The sequence below is a fragment of the Pan troglodytes genome, chromosome 19 (genome assembly GCF_028858775.2).
Source record: "Pan troglodytes isolate AG18354 chromosome 19, NHGRI_mPanTro3-v2.0_pri, whole genome shotgun sequence".
In the NCBI taxonomy this organism is placed as follows: Eukaryota; Metazoa; Chordata; class Mammalia; order Primates; family Hominidae; genus Pan; species Pan troglodytes.
The window spans coordinates 59,960,614-59,971,234 of NC_072417.2; the positions used below are offsets into that span (position 1 = coordinate 59,960,614).

At 47.0% G+C, this 10,621-nt stretch overlaps 1 long non-coding RNA gene across 2 annotated transcripts in view; it reads right to left on the reverse strand.

The window, feature by feature from the left end:
• Positions 1-10,621, reverse strand: part of LOC104002919 (uncharacterized) — a 152,464-nt gene that overhangs the window by 140,861 nt on the left and 982 nt on the right. The window lies entirely within an intron of this gene.

The following is a 10,621-nucleotide window of genomic DNA, read 5'->3' on the forward strand; positions in this document are numbered from 1 at the left end:
TTGACTGATTTTTTTTTTTTTTTGAGATGAAGTCTCGCTCTGTCACCCAGGCTGGGGTACAGTGGCTTGATGTTGGCTCACTGCAACCTCTGCCCGCCAGATTCAAGCGATTCTCCTGCTTCAGCCTCCCAAGTAACTGGGATTACAGGCACCTGCCGCCCAACTAATTTTTGTATGTTTAGTAGAGACGGGATTTCACCACGTTGGCCAGGCTGGTCATGAACTTTTTTTTGACATTTTATAATGAAAAATTTCAAACATACAGTAAAGTTAGAAAGTTTTGAGCAGTGAACACCCACACCCCCCACCACTAGACTCTACATGTACCATTCTACTCTCCTCGCTTTACCCCGCGTCTGTCCATGCATTCCTCCCTCTGTCCACCAGCATCCATCTTATTTTCTAAGCAAGCTACAGACGTCAGTACACGTCACCCCAAACACTTCAGCATGCATGTCACGAACTAGAGTTCAATATTGGTTTAAGAGTTTGTTTGGTTTTCCAGATATAATGTGCAAAGAGAGAAATTAACATATCTCATGAGTATGGATGCTGACTTTGGACAAATACATACACAAATAGGTGACTGAAATCTCCATCAAGATACAGAACATTATCATCACCCCAGAAAATTCCCTTATTCTCTTTCCCAGACACTCCCTGTCTCACCCCAAAGGCAACTACTGACCTAATGGCTCTCACATCCATGGTTTTTCCCTCTTCTGGAATTTCACATAGAGTCACACAGCATGTAGTCTTCTGTGTCTGGCTTCTTTGGTTCAGCATGTTTTTGCAATTCATGGATGCGACAGCATGTTAGTAGTCTGTTTCTCTTTTTTGCTAGTGGTATTCCATTATGTAATTATATCACAGTTTGTTTATCCATTCTCTTGTTGATTGCAATAATTCTTTTAATAAAATAAAATTATTCTTTCATGAATTTCTAGTTAGGATGCTTCTGACTTTCTGTTAAGAATTCTCTCATCATCATCTAAAGCAAACTGGGCTTGAGTCATGGCTGTTTAGAGCCTGATCTTTGAAATCAGAAAGCTCTGGATTTCTACTTCAGTCTCCACTGTTACTAACTGGGTGACCTTGGGCCAGTTACCTAACCACCCTGCACCTGCACCTTACTTTTACATCTATAAACTGGGAACAAAAATATCTAAAGGATAGGAGGGGCTTATTAGGATTTAAATAGTTCATTTATTCCTTGGCTCTTTCCTGTAGCAATAGTTAATAAGAACCCACCGAGTTCAACCCTGCTAAGCCTGGGAAGGTAGCAGGAACCAAAAGCAGAGAGAGAGAGAGACATTGTTCTCATGGGCCTGTTGTTCTGTGGGCTACACAGACACTAAACAACTAATTGTACAGTTAATTATTTAATGGCCATTGTGATCAGTGCTGCAAGGGAGATGTGACAGCTGCTAAGAGCCTGTGACAGGCTTACGTAAGGAGGCTAAGAGTGGAAAGAGGACAAAGTAGGCAAAGCGGGACCCTTCCCGACAGAAGGAAATGCAGTGTCTGAAAGCTCTCTGGAGGGAAGAAGCACTGCCCTTTGGAAGGACTGAAGAGGCTGTGTAACCACAGGGCCAGGGGTGTGTGTGTGTGTGTGTGTGTGTGTGTGCACGTGAAGTGGTGAAGAAGGAAGGTGAGCTGGAACAAGTGGAGGCTGACCAGGCTGGGCAGTGCTCTGAGTATGCAGGGCTTTGCAGACCAGGTTCAAATGTTGGTTTTTAACCCCAGAGCCATAGGCAGTGAGGGGTGCTGGAAGGTAAGCTTCACACAAGAACATCAGGTGGGAGTTGTCTGTTTCGTTCACTGCTATATCCTTAGTGCTTAGATGAGTGCCTTGGATCCATCTGTGGGAGGAAGCGAGGGAGGGAAGGAGGGAGGAAGGAAGGAAGGAAGGAAGGAAAAGGGAAAGGAAGGGAGGTGAGGGGAGGGGAGAGGAAGGGAGGAAGGGAGTGGGGAGGAAGAGAGGAGAGGAGAGGAAGGGAGGGAGGGAGGAAAGGAAGGGAGGGAAGGAGGAGAAAAAGGGAGGGACAGAGGAACGGAGAGAGGAAGGGAGGGAAGGAGGAGAGGAAGGGAGGGAAGAGAGGAAGGGAGGGAGAGAGGAAGAGAGGGAGGGAGGAAGAGAGGAAGGGAGGAAGAGAGGAAGGAAGGGAGAGAGGCGGGGGGGAGAGTGGAAGGGAGGGAGGAAGGGAGGGGAGGGAGGGAGGAAGAGACGGAGAGTGGAAGAGAGAAGAGGAAGGGAGGGAAGGAGGGAGGGAGGGAGGAGAGGAAGGGAGGGAGGAGAGGGAGGGAGGAGAGGGAGGGAGGGAGGGAGGAGAGGGAGGGAGGGAGGGAGGAGAGGAAGGGAGGGAGGGAGGAGAGGGAGGAAGGGAGGGAGGAGAGAGAGGGAGGGAGGAGAGGGAGGGAGGGAGGGAGGGTCTTAAGCAGAAATTGGAGATTTGTGTCTCATACAGTCACTGGCTGCAGTGTGGAGACTGGGTGGGACAGAGCACAGAGTAAGTATTCTTCTGCTTAGGCTGCCAGAGCACTACAGACTAGGATGATGCTTAAACATTGATTTCCTCATAGCTCTGCTGGCTGTAAGTCCAAGATCAAGGTTCCATCAGGGTTGGTGGCCGGTGAGGCCTCTCTTCCCAGCTTATAAATGCCCTCTTCTCCCTGTGTCCTCACATGGCCTTTCCTCTGTGTGGGCCAGGAGAGAGCCAGCTCTGGAGCCTCTTCCTCTTCTTGTAAGGATACCAGCCCTGTGGGATTAGGGCCCGACCCTTACTCCCTCATTGGCCTTCATTATCTCCTTAAAGGCCCTATCTCCAAATACTCAACTTATGAACTAGGGAGTGCAGGGAGAGCACAAGTCAGTCCATAATAGGGTGGATGCCATCCATAATAGGGTGGGAAGCCAGTTAGGAGGTTAATGTGTTCAAAGAGGGGAAATGCTGATCGCTGGGACCAGGTGTCAGCAATAAAAATGGGGGACTACTGAGCAGAAAAGTTCACCAGAATCAGTGGTGGACTGAGAGAGGAGGAAGGATGAGGTGTCAGGAATAACTTCCAGGTTTCTACAATGATCATGGTGGCTCCCACAAAGAGATGTCTACATCCTAACCCCTGGGACCTGTGAATGGGACCTTATTTGGCAAAAGGGTCTTTGCAAACATTACATTGAGGATCTCAAGATGAGACATCCTGCATTGTCCAGGTGGGTCCTGAATCTGATGATACATTGCCTTATAAAAGAAGAGCAGAAGGACAGACACAGAGAAGGTAACGTGAAGAGATTGGAGTCATGTGGCCACAAGGAGCCACTGGAAGCTGTCAAAGCAAGAAAGGACTTTACCCCAGAGCCCTCCGAGGGAGTGCAGTCCTGCTGACACTTTGACTTTGGGTACCTGGCCTACAGAACTGTGAAAGAATAAATTCCCCTACTTTTAAGGCAAGCTGGTGATAATTTGCTAAGGCAGCCCTAAGCAACCGATAACAAGGAGCACCTGAATGGGTGAGAGAGGGAAACCGGAGGGGCTCAGGTCTTGTGGGATAGGAGGGTGGGTATGAGTTTACATGTAAAAATTCAGAAATTGTGGTGGCTTTCAGATGTCAGGAGGTGAAAGGGCCGTAGCTGGGCTTACAGTAAATACTCATCAATTCATAGTTGTTATCATCATTTACTTTTAGAGTACGCCTACATTAGAAGTGATTGCTCCTCTCAAGCATATCTGAATTTCCTGGAGTACTGGGGTGGCAGTTTCAAGCTCTGCCAGCACCACAGCAAAGCTTAGCTCTTTTCTTGCAACACCCTTGTTTGGGGATGAATATTTCCTGGTACAAAGTTCTATTTGAATCACTTCTCTGCCTATTGGTTAAGATCAAGTGTAAAGCTCTGTTTGCACTTCTTCACCTCCAGCTGATGCCAACCTCGTACCCACCCAGAAGTCTACATCACAGGCTTCCTGGGAGAGCCAAGGGGAGGCACAGCCCACTCTTCCCGCCTCCCCTCCTTCGTTCCACGCCCGCACGACTCCATTCCCAGCAGAAGTCCGCCATCTTGTGGACACATACAATTCCAACAGCCCAGGCCAAAATCAGAAAGTCAAGATGAGAGAGAAGATGGCTTCAAAGTCACTCAACTTCTCTTCCTACCTTCAAATACAGCTTCATCTAATTGGCTCTAAAAGTCAAGGGCATGAGTGGAGAATCTTCCTGGTCTTTAAAATAGCTAAGACATAAGAAGAATGGCATCAAAGGAGGACCTCAAACATCACCCCTTCAGCCTTTGGAGAATTGAGCCCCTGGTCTACAGATGACCCCTTCCACCCTCTCCAGTTCATGGAAACAGGGTAGCTGTTGAGTTAAATGCTCCACTCTTATGGGAGAGAGAGCCCACTTCACTCACTCCCTTCGTAAACCTGCAGAAGGCCTCACCATGAGCTTGAAGAAGTCTAATTTCTGACTCACTTATTGCTTAACCAGGGTACTTAAAAGCTAGTGTATGCCTTTGTTTCTCTATCCATAAAATGGGGATGATAGTACTATCTACCTAATAGATCTGTTGTGGGCACAAGATGAGTTAATATATATGAAGTGATTAGAATACTGCCTAACTCAGTAAATTCAAGACGCTACCTATTACATCCCCCACCACCAAACCCAATATTCCTACAACATTTCAATGTATCCCCAGTCACCTTGGATATTGTTTATATCCAGGTATGTCAGGTGCTACTGGAGAGAAGAAAAAATTAACAGGTTATAGTCCTTACCTTCTGAAATTTGTGGCATAGTCTAGGAGCATGAGCAACAACACACATACACACAGAACAATTATTGCCAGATTAAAACTAAGGATTTCCAGCCAAGTGCGGTGGCTCACGCCTGTAATCCCAGCACTTTAGGAGGCCGAGGTGGGCGGATCACCTAACGTTAGGAGTTCAAGACCAGCTTGACCAACATGGAGAAACCCCGTCTCTATTAAAAATACAAAAAATTAGCTGGGTGTGGTGGCGCATGCCTGTAATCCCAGCTTCTCGGGAGGCTGAAGCAGGAGAATCGCTTGAACCCAGGAGGCGGAGGTTGCGGTGAGCCAAGATCCCGCCATTGCATTCCAGGCTGGACAGCAAGAGTGAAACTCTGTCTTAAAAAAAAAAAAAAAACAAAAAACCCACACACACACACAAAACTAAGAATTTCCATAAAGGGAAAAAAAAGTGAAAGTATAAGGAGAAGAGCATCCACATTCCCACCTAAGGAGATCAGGCGACTCTCATCAAGGCCAGGTAGGTGCTAGCACAGGCTGACACTCAGCGATTCTGGACGGAGCAAAGGCAACACTGGGAAGTGCTTTGCCATTCCCTTGAAGAGCTCACCTACCTTCTGCAGTCTGTTCTCAGCCATGCAGGATCAAAAACTTGTTTTTTTAAGTACTTTCTATCAATTATTTTTATTTATTGTGTAATCTGCCATGTATGATTTTGAAAGTCCTTTTTTTTTTTTCAATGGGGTCTTGCTCTGTCACCCAGGCTGGAATGCAGTGGTGCAAATCACATCTCACTGCATCCTCGAGCTCCTGGACTCAAGCAATCCTCCCGCCTCAGCATCCCAAAAAGCTACAACCACAGGCACATGCCACCATACCCAGCTAATTTTTTAAAATTTTTTTGTAGAGATTGAGTCTTGCTCTGTTGCCCAGGATGTCTTGAACTCCTGGGCTCAAGTGATCCTCTCACTTTGACCACCCAAAGTACTGGGATTACAGGTGTGAGCCACCACACCCAGCCTTGAAAACTTAACTTTGTCATAAGGAGTGGAGGCATTTTTTTATTCCCTGCATACAGTCTGATTGACTTTATCTCCCCAATGTCACTCATTCGTGCTTCTTTCCCTCCATGGCCACTGCTACCCTGTTAGCCCTGGCCAGCATCATCTCTCTCCTGGCCTACTGCAAGCACCTCATGGCCAGTCTCTGCTTCTTCTCTGGGCTCTCCCCAGTGCATCCTCCTCCACGGGGCAGCCCAAGCACACCTCCCATCATGCTCTCCCCACTCAGTGCTCCAGGGGCTCTTCAGCACACTTGGGATAAAACCAAACTTTTTTTTTTTTTTTGAGATGGAGTTTCACTCTGTTGCCCAGGCTGGAGTGCAATGGCGTGATCTTGGCTCACTGCAACCTCCGCCTCTTGGGTTCAGGTGATTCTCCTGCCTCAGCCTCCTGAGTAGCTGGGACTACAGGCATGCGCCACCATGCCTGGCTAATTTTGTATTTTTAGTAGAGATGGGGTTTCACCATGTTGGTCAGGCTGGTCTTGAACTCCTGACCTCAGATGATCCATCCGCCTCGGCCTCCCAAAGTGCTGGGATTACAAGCGTGAGCCACCACACCCAGCCAGGATAAAACCAAACTCTTTACCTGCATTGTGCTAGCCTCATCTATGTCTACTTGTACTCTCATTCCCTGCCAGGCCCTGAAGACCTTCAGGATTTGGTCTTCTCATAAGCACTTCTCTCTCGGCCTTAAGCACTGGTCCATAAAGTCTTCACCTGTCCTCACCCATTCATCTTTCAGGGCACACCTGAAAATCACCTCCTCAGGAGGTTTCTGAAACCCCTGGGAAGAGGTCAGATTCTCTGGTTTCACACATTCCCATAGCAGCCTCACTTCTCCTTCTCAGCATCACCACCATTGCTGGCTGGAACCCCTACCTATTCGTGTAATTATTGTTTGGCCTGTAAGCTCTACAAGGGCAAACACCATGTCCCGTGAGGTCACAGTCACATCCTCAGTTATTAGCATAGTGCCTGACACGTAGGAAGTCTTGAATAAATAGACAGAATAAATGGATAGAATAAATGGCTCACTGAGTGTTTCATGCCAATGAATAGGGTGGATATAAATACACGCAGAGGGTTCATTTAACCATATTCTCCTTCCAGTGGCATAAGGGGATATTTGAGGAACATTATTCAAGCCAAGTGTTTTTCATTGTCCATCAATATGCGTAAGCTTTAAGACTTTCATAACACGGGCTATATTTTGCTAACAGTAGAAACCCAAGTCCTTCATAGAGACTAGATGGGTTTTGTAGAAGCAAATCAATCCTTGCCGTGGCGAGGTGCTTTTCTGATTTCAAATATTTTAGCAGAAGGCTGTCTAGCTCCTAGTAGAATTCGTCCACTGCTCCTAGTAGAATTCCTCCACTGTTCTGTTCCAACCCTTTCCTGCCCCAACACTTCATTCACATGGAATCAGCAGAGCCTGGAGACAGCATGGTTTGGCCTTTGCTGATCTGGTGTGCTGGACAGAGGGAGGTAGATGGCATGGGCAGCAGTTTCTGATCCTTGTAATCCTTGTTCCCAATATGTCACCTTGGGAGCATCACCAGCACACACACACTCTGGACATCCAGCACAGGCAGGAGCCACTCACTGGTGATGACCCTGTCTCAGACTTTGTCCGGCCTCCACCCCTGCCACATTCCGGAGTAGCTGACCACACCTGGAAGGATAGATAATGGAGACTACTAAAAGGAAAACAAGTCTATAAAAGAGAATGGCATGGGCATTCCATTGATACACACTTTGAAATGCACCTGGCTCAGAGAGCCACATGTTCTCCACTCTGTAGGCCAGCTAGGTGGGAAGCCAAAGTCTCCAAAATTGGCCTTCTGGAATCACAGCAAGGGGAGGGTTGAGCCTGTGAAATTTTCAACCCACGTAAGCCCCAAAGAGGTTGGCCTGACCAAGAAATGTGAGTGTCCACATCTGGTGGAGCAAAGCACTCTCTCCAGTCTGTGTGAGGATGGACTTGGTCTACGCTTGCCTTTCAGATGACCTAACTTGGAGCCTCCAAGCCCATCAATCCTCCTTTGCTGACATTCTTCTTTTACATACTTTCATGCATTCATTTTCTCTCTCTCAATCCTGTGACCCTGGGAGGCCATTTGTGTCTTTATATGAGCTTCCTGTCTCTGCTCCAACTCTTAGCATTGGATTAATAACCCTACTCTCAGGGAATAAGCAAGCACCTCTATTTCCAAGTTCTCAGAGGGCAGATGTCCAGCCATTCTCGGATTCCAGCGGGGAAGTGAGTCCAGCTCACCTCACTCCTGTGGCTCAATTGCTTTTATGATGCTGTCACTGACTGGGCAGCCAGGGAGTGTCCAGCAGGATGAAGGGTCCTTTGTGCTGCCCTTTCTGCAGAGGGAAGCCAGCTTTGACAAGACCCTACTGCCTTTAAAACCTCATCTTCTCTGCAGTATTGTATCACAGCCTTTTGCTAAAAAGGGAAATGAAATTACTCTTTAAGCAGAGCTGTCTGAGATATTGGATTCATTTAAACGTATTTTTCATTACTTTTCAGACTAAGCCTTCTCTTCCGTGTCTCTGCAAAGCCTGGACAAACCTATAGCAGGAGGTTTGAGAGGATTTCACACATTGCCTTAACTATTGAATCATGACTTTACAAGTCATCATTCTTTGTTGCAAATTACAAAAACCCAATTCACACGGGCTTATGTAAAGAAGAGACTCTGTTGGTTGTGAGATTGTTCCAGCTTCAGGCATGGCTGGATCCAGGCTTTTAATCTCAGGTCCACTTCCTCTACAGTGACTTCACCCGCAGAAAGCCTTTCTCCCTGTGAGGCTTTCTCCTGACAGCTCCAGGCTCACATTCTACCAGCTCTACATATTCATCACAAAGAAAGCTTCTCTTTAACAGTGTGAGTAGGATTGCCAGATTTAGCAAATATTTGGAACACATCATTGATGATCTAAAATTCAGTTCAACTGAGGTTGGCCTTTACTGACAACCTAAGTCCCATATAGGTCATAGGATTGAATCTGGGCAATTTGGATCCTATACCCATCCTAGACCCAATCACAGTGGTCAGCAGAATGGGATATGTCAGCTGGCAGGCCAAAGTCACCTGCCTATCCCCAAAAGGAGGGGAGCATGGTCAACCCTGTAGTCCACATCCACCCATAGTGCATGTGGTAACCCACAGTACTAAAGACACTGATCCTCGAAGAAAGGGGACTGAACCCTGCAAAGGCAAAACCAACAGACGCTCACTAAGGTGACTTTGAAAGTCCCAGCCGGGTGCAGTGGCTCATGCCTGTAATCCCAGCACTGTGAGAGGCCGAGGCAGGCAGATCATGAGGTCAGGAATTCGAGACCAGCCTGGCCAATATGGTGAAACTCCATCTCTACTAAAAAAAATACAAAAATTAGCCCAGCATGGTGGTGGGCGCCTGTAGTCCCAGCTACTCTGGAGGCTGAGGCAGGAGAATCGCTTGAACCCAGGAGGCAGAGGTTGCAGTGAGCTGAGATCATGCCACTGCACTCCAGCCTGGGCAACAGAGCAAGACTTTGTCTCAAAAAAATAGAAATAAAAAAAGAAAGTCCCAGACAACAGTGAAAACTATAAAACTTCATGGTGGTTGTACGGCATTCAAGAGCTTAAAAGCACTTCCATGCCATTGTTTCCTTGTGGGTATTATAATCATTCCCTGTATTAATTTGCTAGGACTGCCCCAACAAAGTACCACAGACTAGGTGGCTTAAACAACGGAAATTTATTTTCTCACAGTTCTGGAGGCTGGAAGTCCAAATTCAGGATGTTGGTAGGGTTGGTTTCTCATGAGGCCTCTCCCCTTGGCTTGCAGACGGCCGTCTTCTCCCTGTGTGCCCATGTGGTCTTCCCTCTGTAACTGTCCCCTCTTCGTATCAGGACACTAGTCATATTGGATTAGGGTCCATCCTATAACCTCATTTTAACTTAATCATCTCTGTCAAGTCCCTGTCTGCAAATGCAGTCCCATTTTGAGGCACTGGGGATTAGGGCTTCAGCATATGAATTGGGGGTGCAGGGGGAATGCAAGTCAGCCCCTAGCACTCTCGCTCTCATTTTTTTCTTTTATGTAAGGAAAAACACAGTGAGAATAGTCTTTGCTTGTTTCCAATTCCAGGGCTGATTTAGCTGTGGAACTCCACCCAGTGCTGGTCCCCGCTGTCCCCACCCCACCTCTGCAAACACGGGTGCCCACCCCCGCCAGCCGCCAGGCTCCCTGCCTAGTCCCGGTACCGGACCTTCACGGTCCCAGCACCAGGCACAGAGCAGACAACGTTCTTGAAATAAGTGTTTCGTGAAAAGAATGAAACTGAGAGGGAAAGAAAAAAAAAAAAACTAGACAGTTTTAGGAGATTTAGCTCAAAGGAAAAGAGGACAGGCACAGAAGCTCCTGATTTGAAGCGATAAAGACTCTTTAGAACAGCAGAAATGAGGCCTATGGATGTGTAAATGAGCCCGGGGAGGAACTAAGCAGAAGGGCGAATTACAAAACAGAAAAAGACCAGACAGACTAGGGGAGAACAGTGAATACTTCAGTGTCTTCGGTTCATAAGAAATTCATGAGCAATTTTGGAAATTTTGTTGGTTTTGGTGGTGGGAGAGAATTGTAAATATGTATAATATGTAAATATCTTTTATAATAAAAGCCCATGAAGATAAATGAGCCTGTCTGCCAAAAAGCTGTGAGCCGTATAAGATGTTAATATAACTGTCGTCACTCTAGAAATTACCATAATGCTTACAGGGATTTGAAAGTTCCTGAGCTTT